General features: G+C 29.8%; 1 long non-coding RNA gene across 4 annotated transcripts in view; it reads right to left on the bottom strand.

Moving 5' to 3' along the window:
• The window catches only part of LOC127287024 (uncharacterized), a 113,463-nt gene that overhangs the window by 45,418 nt on the left and 47,792 nt on the right, over positions 1-20,253 (bottom strand). For all 4 annotated transcript variants that reach the window (XR_007843826.1, XR_007843827.1, XR_007843829.1 and 1 more), the window contains exon 4: positions 4,382-4,539. This is a non-coding gene — a long non-coding RNA (uncharacterized LOC127287024). The remainder of the gene's footprint in view (positions 1-4,381; positions 4,540-20,253) is intronic.

The raw sequence follows: 20,253 nt of genomic DNA, 5'->3' as shown, positions 1-20,253 counted from the left end.
TTATGTAGTTATGAAGGAAAAACCTTTGAACAAACTAAAAGTATATTTTTCACTGGTTCTCTGGAGGTCCTTCTACCGAGTTTTCGCCTGAGAAGGGACCACAAAAATTGTGTACAAGTTAATTCTAAGAGGGATAGAAAGCAAAATTATATTTATGTAGTTATGAAGGAAAAACCTTTGAACAAACTAAAAGTATATTTTTCACTGGTTCTCTGGAGGTCCTTCTACCGAGTTTTCGCCTGAGAAGGGACCACAAAAATTGTGTACAAGTTAATTCTAAGAGGGATAGAAAGCAAAATTATATTTATGTAGTTATGAAGGAAAAACCTTTGAACAAACTAAAAGTATATTTTTCACTGGTTCTCTGGAGGTCCTTCTACCGAGTTTTCGCCTGAGAAGGGACCACAAAAATTGTGTACAAGTTAATTCTAAGAGGGATAGAAAGCAAAATTATATTTATGTAGTTATGAAGAAAAAACCTTTGAACAAACTAAAAGTATATTTTTCACTGGTTCTCTGGAGGTCTTTCTACCGAGTTTTCGCCTGAGAAGGGACCACAAAAATTGTGTACAAGTTAATTCTATGAGGGATAGAAAGTAAAATTATATTTATGTAGTAATCAAGAAAAAACCTTTGAACAAACTAAAAGTATATTTTTCACTGGTTCTCTGGAGGTCTTTCTACCGAGTTTTCGCCTGAGAAGGGACCACAAAAATTGTGTACAAGTTAATTCTAAGAGGGAAAGAAAGCAAAATTATATTTATGTAGTAATCAAGAAAAAACCTTTGAACAAACTAAAAGTACATTTTTCACTGGTTCTCTGGAGGTCCTTCTACCGAGTTTTCGCCTGAGAAGGGACCACAAAAATTGTGTACAAGTTAATTCTATGAGGGAAAAAAAGCAAAATTATATTTATGTAGTTATGAAGAAAAAACCTTTGAACAAACTAAAAGTATATTTTTCACTGGTTCTCTGGAGGTCCTTCTACCGAGTTTTCTCCTGAGAAGGGACCACAAAAATTGTGTACAAGTTAATTCTATGAGGGAAAAAAAGCAAAATTATATTTATGTAGTTATAAAGAAAAAACCTTTGAACAAACTAAAAGTATATTTTTTACTGGTTCTCTGGAGGTCCTTCTACCGAGTTTTCGCTTGAGATAGGGAGACATAAATTGTGTACAAGTTAATTCTAAGAGAGAAATAAAGTAGAATTATATTTATGTATAGTTATCAATGAAAAGTAGCACAGTCCGTATGTATAGGTGGTGTGTTTCATATGAGAAAGACATATGATGTCTCATATTTTCGTTAACTTTTGGGTTTTGAGAGACATTGTGGTGTTAAATAAGTATTTAAATTTTTAAAATATTTTTTGTCCTACCTGAACGGAAAGTGTGTTATTTCATTCACTTGAGGCGGTCGCAAAGTAAGTGATTCCTGCCCAGAGATGGGGTGAGCGGGCGCAAAGTACATTCGCGCCCGCAACATTAAAATAATGTATTGTTTTCATTTTTAGGGTTCCGTACTCGGTTCGGAACCCTATTAATATCGGTTTTTTTGATATCGTGTACCCCCCCCCCCCTAGCGCCCATATAAATTTATCTGGAGGGCTGAAAATTAGTACACATATGTATTTTCACGTGTAGATTACAGGAAAATTATAGCGAACTTGATTGGAATTGATTAACATAGCGTTGTCAAGGAAAAACCATGAATTTTTACGAAAAATGCCTAAAAATGACTGTGTACCCCCCCCCCCCTAGCGGCCACATCTTTTGACATAAAGAGCTCAAATTTGACACACTTACGTATTTTTACGTGAAAATTACAGGAAAATTATAGCGAACTTGATTCGGATCAATTTACATAGCGTTGTCAAGGAAAAATCAAAAATTTCGAAAAAAATAATTTATTCTCCCTAGCGCACACAATATTCAACCCAGACAGATCATATTTAGTATACAAATGTATTTTTACGGGAAAAATACAGGGGAAAAAAAGCGGTCACGATTAGAGTTGATGATTAACTTTTTATCAAGTTTTTCAAGAAAAAATGACAATTTTAGGAAAAAAATGTATTTTTCCACCAAAAACGAACAAAATTTTATTTAAAGGAAATTAAATTTATATATTTTAACGTATTTTTACGTGTAGATTACAAAAAAAATATAGCGAGCATGATTGGAGTTGATTATCATAGCGTTGTCAAGGAAAAACCATGAATTTTTACGAAAAATACCTAAAAATGAGTATGTACCCCCCCTAGCGGCCACATCTTTTGACATAAAGAGCTCAAATTTGACACACTTACGTATTTTTACGTGAAAATTACAGGAAAATTATAGCGAACTTGATTCGGATTAATTTACATAGCGTTGTCAAGGAAAAATCAAAAATTTCGAAAAAAATGATTTATTCTCCCTAGCGCACACAATATTCAATCCAGACTGTTCATACTTACTGTAAAACTCAATTTTTGCGTGAAAAATACAGGGAAAAAATGTAAGCGCGATTGGAGTTGATGATCAATTTTTATCAAATTTTTGAAGAAAAATGATAAATTTCAGAAAAAAATGTATTTTTCCGCAAAAAACGAAAAAAGTTTTTCTACAGTGATTCAAATTTATATATTTTGACGTATTTTTACGTGTAGATTACAAAAAAAATATAGCGAGGATGATTGGAGTTGATTTTTCTGGAATTAATAAACAAATTTTATTTTTTAGATAACTTTTGATTTTTCCTTGACAAGCAGCTACTAGCCTTATATCAATATCTTAAGTTTTATCTCTTTTTGACTTAGAAAGATAAAATTTAATATTCAATATATTTTTAAAATGTAAATACAATAAAAATATTGCGAGTTGAAATAAAATTATGTTTCTTATATTTTTTTAGTAAAATATTTTTTAAAAAATAAAATCGGACAAGTACGAGTTACACTCGCACTGAAATCGAGGGTTCCGTACTCGAAGCGAACTTATTTGGTATAAAAACAAATGTTTAAAAAATATGTGTTGTATGACAACTAATATAAGTGATACAAAAAGGAACAATTTTGTAAAATTCAAGAAAATTGTTCCTTTTTGTATCACTTATATTAGTTGTCATACAACACATATTTTAAACATTTGTTTTTATACCAAATAAGTTCGCTTCGAGTACGGAACCCTCGATTTCAGTGCGAGTGTAACTCGCACTTGTCCGATTTTTGATTTTGGACATATATGTCCACATTAGAAAAAAATACTAAACATAATTAGAATTGAGTGTCAATGTGTACACTAAGGTTTTCGGGTTCGCTGAATCCGAATTTGAGGTCAGAATTAAAAAATTCAAAATGGCGGACCCAATATGTCGTCCAAAAATTTAAAAATTGACTTGATTTTCATAAAAATGGTTCCTTTAGAGTTTTTGGGGTCGCTAAATCCGAATTTGAGGTCAGATTTAAAAAATAAAAAATGGCGGACCCAATATGGCTGAAAAATTAAAAATTTATTCGATTCGTTCAAAATTCGGTACTCGGGGGTTTTTGGGGTTGCTGAATCTAAATTTGATGTCAGATTTAAAAAATTCAAAATAGCGGACCCAATATGGCGGAAAAATTTAAAATTTATTCGATTCGTTCAAAATTCGGTACTCGGGGGCTTTTGGGGTCGCTGAATCCAAATTTGAGGTCAGATTTGGATTCAGCGACCTAAAAAACCTCCAAGTACCGAATGTTGAACGAATCGAATCAATTTTTTAATTTTTCCGCCATATTGGGTTATTTTTAAAATCTGACCTCAAATTCGGACTCAGCGACCACAAAAACTTTTAATATGATATAAAATTTTTTTGGAAACTTTTTTTTTGACCATTTTGAGCCCACAAACGATTTTTCTACTCGACTGCGAAGGGGTTTAAAAAAAGTTGATTATTTAAAATTTTTTAAATTATCAACATATTGTCGTTATGAATGAGTGACGCCTGACGATAGGCAGCACGTCTTTTGAATCTCGGTACCCTTGTAATAGATTCCCGGAATTTGTGTGAATTCGTAGAAGTAACCCTTCAGTGAGCAAGAGTGCGAGGAACGTGTCAGTCGCCTATAATTATCGACTCGTATTAATTATTAATTAATCCTTTGGTGCTCTTTTAATAAACTTTAGAATTATAATTTCTTAAAATAATTTTTATTGGTGAACTTTGTTAAGTGGTTTTTCCGCGAGATTTAGGACTCTTTTATGAAATAAATCAGATATTATTTCTATGTTTAATGAACTGACGCCTTATTTTATCATTGACTTGAATTCCTCAATCCAAACCGATAATTTATTTAATATACAGTCGGAAAATATAACATAAATAATTAATTTTGATGAAATAATTAATTAACTCACCTTAAGCTCTCTTTTTGTCTATTGATTTATTAATTTTTAAAATATTATTTTAAATTTATGTAATAAATTGTTAAAACTTAATATTTCCTATTCCTTTTTTATAAGTCTTTTAGGTTTCAAAGTAATTCAACGTTGAACATAAATAAGTCCAAATGTCTCTGTAAGAAAAAAAGAATTTTAATCTCTATTAATTGGAATGAATATTTATACATAAAAATTTCAATTAAAATATCAGTATATTTAATTACTTCACTAAAAAAATTGTTTACTGCTATATTATAATTATTCTTGAGTAGAATAAAAATTGATAAAACTCATTCCAATAACCCCTTGACTGTGAGATACGTATATATAGACGTATACTTTCTAAAGTGGGCACAATTGAGCAGGTTCTTGACAACCAAATATGTAAATGCTCCCTAACATTTTACTAAACAGAATAGTTATCATTTAACTAACTATTTAGTCCGACCAAAATGAATGATTCTGTTTAGTAGATTGAACTGACATGGTAGTAAGATCTTACTACGCCCTCTTCTCTCCGTGAACAAAAAAAGCAAAATATCGCAAGGAAAGTGAAATACAAATATAATAAAGAGAAAACGAAATTTAAGAAGAAATCAAGATGGATGGAATTCGTGGAATTTCGCATGATTGTTTTTTTGTATTTAGTTGCTTGTTCTTTATATGCTATTGCTACTTTTAATTCAGAAAAATAACATATATAAATCACTAAGATTTAATTGATTAATTAAGGGGGCTACTGACTTTGTATTAAACGTTATACATTTTTCACCATCAGTATTCAGAAGAGGTAACAAAGTTGCAGACAAGCAATCCAAGATCGTGTCACACAGTAAATAAAATTAATTAACAGACTTATATGATACTTGAAACCAGCAGGGGTGTCCCATCATGCATCTGCCAGTGCTGACAAACTTCACAACAAAGAAAATAAGATCGAGTGGATGAATCAAGACTGAATTCTTCTATAACGTGTTTGTATAAAAAATGATATACAAAAAGTCAGACTCATTATTTTTGACTGACGTTTGATATTTTTTCGCTGTCTCCTAAATCAATCTTAACACTTCTATATATTTATATATAAATATTAAATACGCATATATAGTATTTATAACACGAAGAAATTAAACTTGAAACGAAAATAATTATTACTGTTTTTTTTTCCTCTTCAGGGAGAAATTAAATACAGAAAGTAGCATTATGCTTTTCATGAAGAAAGGAAAAGATGATTTTGAATTATATATGTATATATATATATATATACAACGCAAAGAAGAGATAAAATATTTCTCTAAAATGAAGAATATATTTTTCTTCAGTGCCACAACATCCGGCTCGTGCGATTAGAAAATAATTGCATTTCTCGTTTCTTTCAATTATAAGAAAAGCATGTATATACACGTGTCCAACCAGCAGGATTTGTGTTTACATAAAGATCTAATAATATAAACCCGTGGGGATTTCCGGGAGGAAGAAGAAGAGAAACGGAAAAAGGAAACAGCAGGAAAAGAAGCAGTATTTTTTATATAAGCTCGAAGAATGAACGCGTGTCTGATTTGGCGAAAAAGGTTCAAAAGTTGTTGTCATCCTCAAAAATCAGCAAAATGAAAAAGTTTACATATAGAGCATAGAAAAATTTCCTTATAAACGACAAACCGCCCACTTCAATCGTCACAACATATCTACGGTTAGTGTGACCATGTTATTGTTGTTTTTGGTGTTACCACAAGACACAATAAGCAAGAGTCCCAACAAAGCATTAGATTTGTACGAATGACTTGTGCAACAATGGAACCAACCGGGTCCACGCGTGTCACGTTTGAACAGCTTCTCCCCTCAATTGTATATACCAGCGTTGGCTTCTTTCTTACCCTCTGCCATTGACTTTTTACCTTCTTTCCATCGTCTTCTATACTTTGCCTTTTCTTGCATTCTCTTATATATATATACTTTGGCCACATTACCTTCATTCAACATCTTTGCTGGCACCGCAGAGATTCATCCATAGGAACGAAAATAGCACGCTTCAAACGTCACCGACACAATAAAATGTAAAACGACGGACTGGAAGGTGGTCGATGTCGGGTTACCACCTGGCTCAGACACATTACCTTGGCTTACAAATTATCAGTGAATCTCACAAATTGACTAAGAAGGCAATAGGCCAGATGCCTCATCTTCTTCTTGAAGAATTATATATGTTATGTAACACTTAGCTGAAAAACCAATGACTATATGTGCGCGCATGCTGAGATGATAATAAAAGAAAATTTTCGAGGGTACACGTGTTTGTTATTTTATGGACGAATCTTAACTAATGGTTTTTATACATATAATATACTTTTTCTAAGTTATTGTGACATAAAAAGCAGAAACTATACAAACGAGGATTTTCTGTGAAATCTTGTTATTTTCTCTTGTTCTGGAAATTTACATTTATTATATATGTATATATAGGAGATGTGTTATTTATTTTTCGTGTTAGTTTAAATAAGAATCAAGACGAACAGTCATATAACAAAAGTTAGTCTAACTTCACCATTTTCTCGAAAAAAGAAATTCAATAAACGTGAGGAGTTGCAAAACTATTAAAAATAATAAAATTATTGAATTTTTTTTGAAGAAAGTGGTGAAATTTTAATCTAACTTTTGTTATAAAAAAGTAAAACTATATAAAAAAATATATAAAAATTAAAGTTATAAAAAAGAACAAAACTGATTGCAAATAAATTCGAAACTTTGAAAGTTAAATTTAAAGTTTCGGATTTATTTTCAATCAGTTTTTTTGTATATCTATATTAATAAAATCAGACTTTTGTCTGTACATTGCTCCAAATTAATTTTTTCTTGCATAGTTTATCATTTTAAGTAGTAAAGATAACAAATATGCCATAAATAAAAATTCTGTCTGTCTGTCTGTCTGTCGTCAATATTTTGTACCGGCAAAACTTTAAAACGGCTCAACCGATTGAGGTGAAACTTGGCAGTGTATTCAGTCTTAACGTAACTTAAAATCTTAGCCATATTTGATTAAAAAATATTAACATGAACGAAAGTTATGACATTTTTTCAAAAAATTTAAAAAAATCAAAAAAATGCAAATTTTTTATTTTTTGTCAGATTGATTTGAAACTATTTGTACCTAATTTTTTCACATAAATACAATCAATTTTTTTATTAAATTAAGTAAATAGTCTGAATTTAAAAGTCTAAATCAAATTTTTGAATTTCCAATTTTTTTAATAACATTGTAATATAAGAATTCGTTATGTTCAACTTTTTATAAGTAAAACAATAATGTTTTTAGTCTGTTGGATATTAAACGCAATCTTAGCTGCACACCAATGAAAAATATTAATTTAAACAAAAATATGACACTTTCAAAAAATTTAAAAAATTTAACATTTTTTATTTTTTGATAATTCTTTACTAAACGTTCTTTATTTAAAATTTTGTGACCAATTAAGTATGCTTTTAACAAGAAATTTTAAGAATTTTAATTTAAGAATTTTATCAGAATTTTAAAATTAATAATTGCAAATCTGAATATGAAATCAGATATTGTAAAAATAAAAAATCGAAAATTACTTTTTTACTCTTTGAAATTAACAATTATTATATTTAAATTATTATTATTATTATTATTATTATTATAGATACAAATTATTTTTAAATATAATAAAACTAAATAAACTTAAATATAATATAATAAATATAATAAAATTAAATTATTTTCATAATTACATCCAACTATACGTGTTCTCCTGTATTAAAATATCTTTTTATAAATTTTTAATTATTATTTATTCAATATTTTTATTATTTATTCTATTATAATAGAAAAATTTCTATTAAAAATTTATTCTTCAAATAATTTTTAAAGTTTTTTAAAATTTTAATTTAAATTGTATTGATTAAAATAATTTTTATTTTCAATACTATAAAATTAAATACAATTTTAAATTATTTTAATTTTATTAAAAGCAGTGAAAAAATTAAATTGAATTGAATAAATATAATAATTAAAAATTTATAAAAAGATATTTTAATACAGGAGAACACGTATAGTTGGATGTAATTATGAAAATAATTTAATTTTATTATATTTATTATATTATATTTAAGTTTATTTAGTTTTATTATATTTAAAAATAATTTGTATCTATAATAATAATAATAATAATAATAATAATAATAATAATAATAATAATAATAATAATTTAAATATAATAATTGTTAATTTCAAAGAGTAAAAAAGTAATTTTCGATTTTTTATTTTTACAATATCTGATTTCATATTCAGATTTGCAATTATTAATTTTAAAATTAATTAATTTTAAAGTTTTTTAAAATTTTAATTTAAATTGTATTGATTAAAATAATTTTTATTTTCAATACTATAAAATTAAATACAATTTTAAATTATTTTAATTTTATTAAAAACAGTGAAAAAATTAAATTGAATTGAATAAATAATAATTAAAAATTTATAAAAAGATATTTTAATACAGGAGAACACGTATAGTTGGATGTAATTATAAATTTCAAAATTTATTAAATCTAAATATTATAGCCGTCGAAGACGGGTGCGACAGCTAGTATATATATAGTATTAAGCATATAACTGAATAAAAAATTCTTTCGTCGGTATCATACTCAGAATCAATTAGTTTTATTTTGAAGCTAAATTTTAGTTTTTTTTAATTCTATTTCAATTCCGAATAATACCGAATGGCTTGAAAACGAATTGATTTGGAATGAATAATTTCAACACTCAAATGAATTAAAATTCATCATCGGAATGATACGGAATGAATTTTCTATTAATACATAAAAATTTAGATTTGGATAAAAAACTGATTGGTTCGAAAATAGATTTTGAAATGCCTCGATAAATATTTTAATTAAATTTATACCCATAAAAATACAATTTCTCTTCATTTCTCACATTCTTTGCGCACTTCTGTATATCATGGTGGCGTTGGTAATTTTCGCCTTTATCATATAATTATATATATATATATATATACATGCCAAGGAGAAAGTTTTTGAATGTCGAAAAACCGCAAACCCTGTACTTATACAATAATTTAACACGGTTTATTGTTATTTATTTTTAAAAATGTTTGCAAGAAACTTATTAAGGCGAACAAGCGAATAATCGCGCGGAAGTTGTATTGAAAATCATATATCATTGCAATAATATATATATCCAAGAATATGAACAAAATTCTTTTGAGTTTGAAAGTTTCTCTAAAACTGATATTTATACCGCAAAAGAAATAAAATAAAAAAAACTCATCGCAGCTTTATGGCAAAAACTCAAGTTCGATAATACTATATATAAAATAAGTTGGGTTATTGGTATTATATGTACAATAGTAATAAAGGTGCATGATTGTTTTGGTATTGTTTATACCTATATATATCGAGAGTGTAGACGGGTGCGACAAAACGATAACAATGAAAAATTCTACGAAGTCGTTAAGCTCATCCATGCTTTTTTTTACAATCAATATAGGTCCAGGAGAGGACATAAACTCGGTGGTTTTCGTCGACGGGGAGTGCGCTGATGATCCGCGTGTGAGGCGCCAGCTGGCTCATATTGAAACCAGACCCTCGACCACAAACTCTCTCTCTCTCTCTCTCTCAATTGCTCTTGCCATCGCTTTCTATAGTCAGCGGGCATACGAAGAACCTAACCTAAATCATTTTCAACCCCCTCCCCTTTTCCCTACCCATCTCACCTACCATCGTCTTCTATATACGACGTCTAACTACCCTTCGGTTTCTTCGTGAACCACACCCTGTATTTTCAGGCTCCACCCCTTATAACAGATTTCATATATGTATATACATGTTCTATGTCAAAAATGATCGCAGGACTGATATCATAAACATCATTCGCATATATGTGGGAAATGAGTTGTTCTTTCTTTCCTTGAGTCATTCAATGACTGAGGAGATTATTTTTTTTCTTGCTCAATTAAATTTCAATTTAGGGGCTACATATATATGTATAACACTCTTCTATATCCCTTTTGAAAAATTTTTCTTATAGTGTTTTATTTTAATTAATTTATTAAATTTAATATAATAAAGAAATTAAATATGAAAATGATCAGATAAAACTTTTCAATTGTAATTTATTTATATCAGTCGTGGTGAAAGTATATATTATGTTTCACTAAAAAATTCAAAATTCTTGCAATATTACTATCAGCAGTAAAATTTAGTTGTAATCAAACTGTTTTGACTAATTTTTAGTCAAAAATAACTAATTTGATAGATATTCATTTAGTATAAGGCTAATGATTCAATTACTATACCTAAACTTTACTAAATGTATAGTTTTCTGCTAACAATTAGTCAAAATGGTTATTAATTCATTTAATGAATCGAATCGGCGCAGTTGCGAATTAGTCAAAAGTGACTGCGATTCAGATTTAGAGAGTAAAGATGAGAAAAAGTTTTAAGTTTGAAATATACCAAGAAGAATAAAATAAAATCTTTTGTGCTGAATAAAAAAGAAATATATTTAAAAATGCTTAACAAAAAATATATAGTTTTTGAAAAAGTTTTCTTAATACATTCTTGTATAAAAGAATTCTATTTTGCCGCACGATGAATCTAAGACTGTATACAGAAATCCCTTTTTTGAAGGGGGAATTGAAAAAAAAACCATAAATAAAAAAGCAGAGCTCGCACGGTGTAAATGGAAACAGTCAATTAATTTGGAGAATTTTGACTGGTAGTCATCTCATCGTATATATATATATATATATATATATATATATATATATATATATATATACTCTGGAAATGGAGAGAAACTGATGCGGAGGGTGAGATCGAAGTAGGTGTTTATACGAAGAGCTTGCTTGATCGATCGTGACGAGCACCTATCATAATCGATAATATCCTGCTAGCATAAGCGATCTCCAATAGCTGCTGCTCGTTATCCATTTCTCTTATGGTCGACAAGTGTGCACCGTCATCGCCTCATCATTTGCGAGTTCTCACTCTCGTATATTTATATATATATATACTTTGAGCCTTTTCTTTTTCCTCTTATATACCCTCCATCTTTTTTCCTCTCACGCCCTTTATCAGACACATCTATTCTTGTAATATATATATATACTTTTTTCTTATAAATATATATATATGCTCCACCCACATCTCTCTGTTTCTTATTTTCTATGGAAAATGGATGGGTTCCAACTTGAAAGCACCTCTCTATATATATGTTATTTATATTTTTCTATTCAATTATTCCTTTATCATTATTATATCACTGAATCACAAATTTCCAACACGGATAACACAAGAAGAATTGTTTAAAATTTGTTTTCTTTCAAACAATATATATTTTGAATTTAAGAAATCGCTTAAAAAATAATTGTAATTTTTTATAAAAAAACAATATTGACAGAGACAAAAATGATTTCATATATAAACCGAAAAAAGTAATGAAGAAAACAACTTTTTAATAGCATTGCGCATTAAATCTACATTTAAATTGTACAATATTTTTTTTTCATCATCGTCACACCCGTATATATAGGTATATATATTGATAGAGAAAAAATAAATATTCTGCCGTATTTGTATTCAGGAAAGAATGTAATATAAAATTTTATTGCACTTGTAACAAATATATTTATGACTGCACAGGCGGTGCGGTTTTACAATATTATATATATATATATATATATATATATATATATATATGTTTCTGAAAATAAACGATTGTAAAAAGAAAAAATGTAAATTTTAATGTTTCCCGTCCAATCATAAACTCAATGAAACTCCTTCGTTTGTTAGTATAATAACATTGATTTGGGTTAAAATTCTTTTTCGCAAAATGCAGTTCTGCAATGTTGAGCGCGCATTATCGCACCAGTTTGTTAATGTTTTCTTTTTTGCATCAAGGATTATTATTATATTATACTCTCTGTGTACACACTCCCTGCTACTTGAGTTCTTAATGGTCCATGTGCTCACTGACTTGAGACCATTAAAAAAAAAGTCAGACAGTTTATTCCACAGTAGTCATAAACAATCATTTCCTGTGTGCAAGAGACTTGAAGTATATATAGTATATAGTCTCTTCTGTGATGATGATAAAAAAAAACACATCGCGTCTCGTCAACGCGCGTGCACGAACCGATAATAAAGTTAAATTTCTTTTCACAACTGGCGTCCTTTGAAATTCTTTCACTTGCCATTTGAAGGTAAAGAGATATATTTCAATGCGAGAGAATGCGAAAATTGTGAGAAAGTCAATGTGATCGTCGTGGACATCTTGTTGACTTTTATTCTTGTATCAAGAGTATATGTGTGCGTTGTTGTGAACAGGTATATATATATATACATGAAAGGCGCTAAAAAAGAAGATAAGAAGAAGATGGAGAATATAAAAGAGAGGGTTGGAACTTGCTTGCGCGAGAGGGATTTGAAGGAGGGAGAAAAATAGAAATTAAGGGGCAATGAGTTATCGCGGTTGCGTGAGAGAGGCAGTTGGAGATAAATCAAACCACAGCTCTAACCGCAGCGCCACCCCAACTTTTGATCACGAACATAAAAACCCCCATGGCAAATCTTCCCTGGATTAATAGTACACGAACACTCAATGATTGGTCCAAGTACTGTTTGCATCATCCTCTTTCATTTTTTTTTCCACATCTTCCATCACAGCTTCGCCTTCTCTCGCAGCCTCATGTTTCGCATTACTGGTCTTCTCTATAATATCTTTCAACTTTCTTTATTTTCAAACTAAAGGAACAATTTTACAAATTTACATGATGAACACGCCTCTCAAGAATGTTTCTAGAAGTCGCATTAAAAATTTAAAAATAATTTTAAAGCAATTTTCTTTATAATATATATAGATTATGTTCTCTGCTTAAATTCGTATTTAAACACCATCAAAATTAGATATTTATTTTAATTTTATAGTAAATTTTTGTAATTGCTCACTGTAAAAAGAATATACTAAAAAAAAGTACCGATTTTAGGTTTCGGTATTAATTTAATACCTTTTGTTTATTACAGTGCTACACTATGTTGTATCAAATTTTGATTGCAAGAAACAGTTTATTGCTACAGCAGCGAATTCATTTCTTAGTTTCCAATATAGAAAATAGTCTGACAATGAAAAATATAAATTCACACCGATAAAAGTTAAAAAAAAGGAATTAATTAACAAACAGAATTATAATACATGTATACAATAAACTCGGGCGTGTAAATGAAATTGGAGTCATTCGCGAGTAACTATATATATATATAGAGAGTATATATATATATAAGAGAGATTCAAATCTAAATTGCGGTAGTGAGGCATTTGTCTACTTGCGTGACAGTGACGAGTGTCGGTGACGATCTTATCAAGAAATATATAATATGAAAGTGCACATATAACATGTGCAGTACATTGGCATTATCTCGTTAGGTTTGTTTCACCATCGCGCGCTCTCTTCACACCTGACCTCACCATCATCTAATCTATTCTAATTACAATATTATTATTTTACGATTGCGTAATGAGGTAGCTTGTTTATGACAAAGATAAAAATGTTTGCAGTTTGTTAACGCTCGTTCAACACATATGCAGGAAGTGCGTCAATATAATGAAGTGCGAGGAAGTTCTTTAACTTTAAAAGGATATATATATTTGTTATATGGAACGCTTTTGATATTTATTGTTTTTATATATACGCATCAGGTGGTGGTCTTTACGAAGGGCGATGTTCGCTTATCATCTTCAAGATGATTTAATAGATTTTCAAATAATGTTCGCTATTATGACATTGAAGTTATACCGATGCTTATATGTTTTTCTAAAAAATATATTATTTTTGCTTCCCTCAATTTTTTTTATTACATATGGCCAATTTTATTAAATTAAACTTCTTCATTTTGGTCCCAAATACACCCCTAAGCACATGAAATCACCAACCGAGAAGAGGAAAAATCCGGTCTTAATAAAAAGAAAAATTTTCGTCGAATCAACGTCGGTAACTTTACTGTCAGGCAAGTACAGTGGAATCTGAGCTCAAATAATACTTATTGCAACAAAAATGAGTACAGGTTTTTTCAGTGAGAGTGCGAATATATAAACTGTTCGAGAGAATGATGATAATCAAGAAGAAGGCGAAAAAAAACCAATATTTTTAGGTTCCTCTCATAGAATCATCCTGGAAGTAACGAAACTACAAACTTATTATTCTAATGAAAATTGATAATTAACATTTTATAATTTTTATGTTTAACCAGTATGAACGCGCAATCGTAAGAGATATAAATCTCAAGAATGTCTCTCTTATATATCTCATTCTTGAGATCTTGAAAATGATTAGCGCTAAAAATGATATTAAAAATATTTGTATATAGATGCCATTAGCATATATTAAGATAATAATAATATTCCCTCTATCAAAAAAAAAAAAAAATTGTCCTCCCAAAATATCATCAAATTCCACATGCTTTTGTGAAATAAATCAGACGCAAAATATTTATTAAATTCACGTTCATATATACATATATAGTAGATAGAAACATTATTCCCAACATTTGGAGAGGTATTTCTTCTCAGAAAGAGGAGGAGAAGTTTATATAAACACTATATGTTCCCATCATCTGTTCTTGAATTAGTATATATATATGGGAAACGGATCCTGCTGGGTTCTATTTCATATACGAATACGAGCTCGCAACACGGGTTGGCCCTTGTATCCGCCATTGTTTGGCCCATGTCAGTAGGCATGCGGCCATGTTTTCCTCGTGTAAGAGGCGACCGATAAAAAGAGAGGACGAGAAAGAGAGACAGAGGGACGAATGGACAGACAGAGAAAGATATTATAAGGGGAAGGCGTGTGAGGGAAAAAGAGAGGAAGAGGGGGGAAGCTGGATGGTCCATATATGAGGAAGAAAGTCAAAGAGAAGAGAAAAGGGACTTCATAAAAGACTCCGGGGTTGTCCAGTTTAGAAAGACTGGTTTAGCTGGTAATTATAATCCAGAACGATCGGTTCATCAAATATGATCACCTGGATGGAGTATATGTGTACTGGTGTGCATACCTACAAGGTAAACCTACCCATCAACCTTCCTACCTACCTGCCAGGTTGCCTCTTTGCCTGCCTGCAAAACTCTGGGCTAAATGAAGCTTTTACACACGCCTCTGGGATTGAGTTTGTTATGGGATCAACACTTCCTTGCCGACGTGTATAGTAGGCACATGGCGTCTCGCGATGGAAGAGTAATCGTTGCCTCGAGAAGACGCGCACACGTATCGATGAATAAATCGATGCCTGCATTTTCCCCTCTGTGTATATCGGGAACCAAAAGATGCATCTCTTCAATGTATCCTTCGCCATCCCATCATCATTTTTGCGATCAGTTGTCCGCGGGAGGTTCCTTATTATATTTTATATTATGTATATATATACACACGCCACCACAATAGGAGACAAAGTATCTTTGATATTCCATCGGTATATATAAAAAGACCCCAGGGAACATTTGACGATCATCTTAATACGCAAAATTAAGCTACCATATGTTGCATATCATTCCTTTCATGATATATATGGCTGTACGGATATAAACATTTTTCTTCTTAATATAATTCTGCACAATATTCGCCTGTTTTTGGAGATAAGATACACATTTATACTTAGGATAATCAGATGTATATAAATGAAAAATATATACTACAAAAACGGATGTCTTAACCATTGAAAATCAAAATTGCAGATAATACCAAATGGATAGTGCTATATGTAGCATATTTTGATTTTTAATATGGTACAATCCGTTAAAAAGCATATATTAAAAATCAGAATATGCTACAAAATGAATTGTCGCATTTAAATAATTTTAATTTTAGATGTTTTTTAAAGCAGATTGAAATGTATACCATTTAAAATTTAGATTATATATATAGATGATTAGATTTGTATCTTTTAATAATCCATAATATTGGTAAATGGTATATAATCCAAAGATTTTGTAAACATATTTTCTAGCATTTTGTTGGAATAAAAAATGTAAAATTTAATACAATTAAAAATTCATCCAAAAAATGATTTTCATTATCATATTAATCAAGGAATGTGTACGCATATATCCTTTTTAATAATCCGGAAGATTTTATTTAGAAACTTAAAAAAAAGAATACGTTTCTAGTACACAAATCGAATAGTCAATTTTCTATGTTGTTTATAAATATTTATAAGTTTGAATATCACAACTGGTTTCTATAATATATATATACCGTATATATAAGTATTTCAGAAATCCATAAAGTAAATTCTAAAGATCTGAAAGGAATTTACAGAAAATTCCAAAGATAATTAAATGTGTTCTTGTTGTCTCGAACCTGTGGCGCACATATTATGTGATCATTTCGAAAGTGTAATAAAATTAATTGTATAATAAGAGCAACGATTTTCAATATATATTTTAACTTAATGCAATTATTATCACTGTACATTCGTCAAAGTATATATATATATATATATATATATATATATATATATATATATATATATATATATATACTGTCATTTGAAAATCATATAGTTATAATTGACTTACTTATCCAAGAAAATTAAAACAATTGAAGAAATCAATTTTCGTCTTTCCGTTTCTGAAAATAATACTATTGTTGCCTATTTGCATTATAAAATGTGCACACAGAAAAAAAGGTGGGTAAAAAGTTGTAAAGATAGAGGATAAAAGTCGTTAGGATAAAGGGTAAAGAATAAATTTCTGATGGATAAAAATGTTACTAAAATATTTTAAAAAATATTTTTTTATTTTTTTTATTTTCCTATAATTATTGTCTATTAATAAAAATATCTTTGCCTAATATATAACTGACAGCTGACGACAGTACGTAAATAATCAGAACTGGGAAATTACAACTCAACGTCTGTATTGTTGCACGAAAGCAGAGTTGGGTAGTAACTGAATTTTTTGTGCATATTAGGCTCTGTCACTTGTGACGTCAGAGTCGATTCTAGGTGTGACGTCAGAAGCCTCGAGGGACAACAAACAGACGACACAATGTTATTCTTATAGGGAAGAAAATTAGTTTCCACTTTCATCAATTTTATTCATACTTTGAACATGGAAAACGCTTGTTGACATATAATAAAATTAAAATGTGTGTTGATAATTAATTTGTTATATATTTGATTCATTTGCATTGATAGATTCTCTTAATTCGTGATAAAATATAAATTTTGAGGTTAGGAGTGTTTGTTTACTAATCACATTTAACATTTTAACATTATTAAACAATATCCAGTATGCATGTTATTAAAAAAGATATAAAATATATATTTTAAGTGGGAATTACCGCAGCAGTAAAAGATTTCAAGTTAGTAAACAAACACTCCTAACCTCAAAATTTATATTTTATCACGAATTAAGAGAATCTATAAATGCAAATGAATCAAATATATAACAAATTAATTATCAACACACATTTTAATTTTATTATATGTCAACAAGCGTTTTCCATGTTCAAAGTATGAATAAAATTGATGAAAGTGGAAACTAATTTTCTTCCCTATAAGAATAACATTGTGTCGTCTGTTTGTTGTCCCTCGAGGCTTCTGACGTCACACCTAGAATCGACTCTGACGTCACAAGTGACAGAGTCTAATATGCACAAAAAATTCAGTTACTACCCAACTCTGCTTTCGTGCAACAATACAGACGTTGAGTTGTAATTTCCCAGTTCTGATTATTTACGTATACTGTCGTCAGCTGTCAGTTATATTAGTCAAAGATATTTTTATTAATAGACAATAATTATAGGAAAATTATTTCCACGTGCAATTACTTATTTATATAAAATTTGTGGATTTAATAAGTTAAGTGTAAAATTACTAATATTTTTATTAAAATTAGACAGTTTACTTAAATATGACATCCATTTTTCTAGTAATATTTTAGTAACATTTGTATCCATCACAAATTTATCCTTTACCCTGTATCCTAACGACATTTATCCTCTAATATCTTTACAACTTTTTACCCACCTTTTTTTCTGTGGCAATCGTCCAATTTAATTTTAATTTTATCGTAAAAAATCAGATATAACAGACTTTTGTAACAGAAATACAAATCCAGATAATAAATATTATATATATAGTAACAAGAAACATATATAATATATATAAACAAGAAATAGAATTAAAATTAAAACATTATTCTGACTTTTGTTTTGCACAAATAATGGTATAAAATCAGCGAACAACGCTTTTATATACTATTTCCATTTTACAAGACATATAACTATAATTATGTAGAAAATTTACATTCAACGTCTATTTAAATTCTTCGACGAATTCTCGTATATACATACAGTATAAAAGAGAATGTATATATATATATATACATTCGCATATATTATAAGCGAAATCCGTTCATGAATTCGAGGCATTACTTTAATAGGGAAACAACCTGAGTATATAACTATATACGAGCGTTTATAATAGGGTGAGAGGCAGATGTTGCCGGCGGCCACTAGGGATAATTGAGTATTGTAAGGCGACAACAAAATTAAATTTGGATGTGTTCACTCTCGTCGTCTATCTGGTCTCGCGCAGGTCTTTCCCTTGGGCCCCCAGATATGGTACCATTCTTGTTCGACGTTCGCCATGTTCTTTTTTTTGGGGGGCTTCACGCAACAACAACGAATGTGCGTGTTTTATATTATATATACATGTATATAGTAGAGGTCTTTTTCAAAAACATTCGTCATGTTCATTGTTGCCAGATGGAACGCAACCATTTATAAGATACAGGGAACAGCCTCCATATAGGCCAGATGTATCCTTATTGGCGAATCAACGACAATTCGCTTCACGCGATGTTTCGAGGGTTGATATAATGATCTGTATACACATTTTTTCCCCTCCCAAAAGTGATGCTTCATGATTTATCTCCCAAATCCTGCGGACAATCCAATATGGAACGCTTTTCAACGTTTACAAAATGATTCGTTGTATGTTTTGTTTACTCAGCTGAAAATTATTATTTTTTAGAGGCCTCTAGCGGAGTAAATAGATATTACATATTAATCAACCAATCAGAATCGATAAATAACGAATGTTGCATTCACGAATTAGCCCCCATACTGTATAGGCAATTTCAAATAAAAATATGGTAACTGTTTTCCAATTCTATTTCGCCGTGTTGGGTTACCGATACTAGCGCTGTCTTCAGGGAAAAGTACTGCAACTCAAGTGAGTATAATAGCTGAAAATGAATTGTGTGTCTTTTAAATCGAGTGTTCCGTGTGTTTTTATATAGAGAAGGTTTAGTTCGAGTTGCGATATTTTTACAACAGATGCGCTATATAGTTTTGCTAACACAACAAGCCGAAACAGAATATTGGAAAACATTGACATGATTATTCCGGGAAGTGGGAGCTCCTTATACTACTTCGTGATTGTATTTACTGTTTAATAACATAACCTCTAAAAAAATATATATCCGTTTCAGTTTGTATGTACCGTATGATGGAAGAAGCAATGTTTGGTATTCTTGTGCAACTTTATTAGATTGAAAATGTAGTTTAGTTTAGCGATGCGGCGATAAAAGAGACGCTTCGAGCAAAGTGGACGAGATTACAAGGTACCATGCCATATAACCTCAGAGGAGTATATAGCATATACACATACACGGACACAACAATGAACGCGCACGCTGTGTACTGCTAGCTCGTTAGCGTATCGATTACCCTGCCACCCAGTCTTTCGAACTTGTTTTTCTTTTCCCTTTTTATTTTTTTGTTTTTACTCCTTTTTAATGCAAGCACCAA

Source organism: Leptopilina boulardi, unplaced genomic scaffold (genome assembly GCF_019393585.1).
Source record: "Leptopilina boulardi isolate dan_hultmark-lab unplaced genomic scaffold, ZJU_Lbou_2.1 LbouV2_367, whole genome shotgun sequence".
Taxonomy (NCBI): Eukaryota; Metazoa; Arthropoda; class Insecta; order Hymenoptera; family Figitidae; genus Leptopilina; species Leptopilina boulardi.
This window is presented reverse-complemented; position numbering and strand designations above follow the sequence as displayed.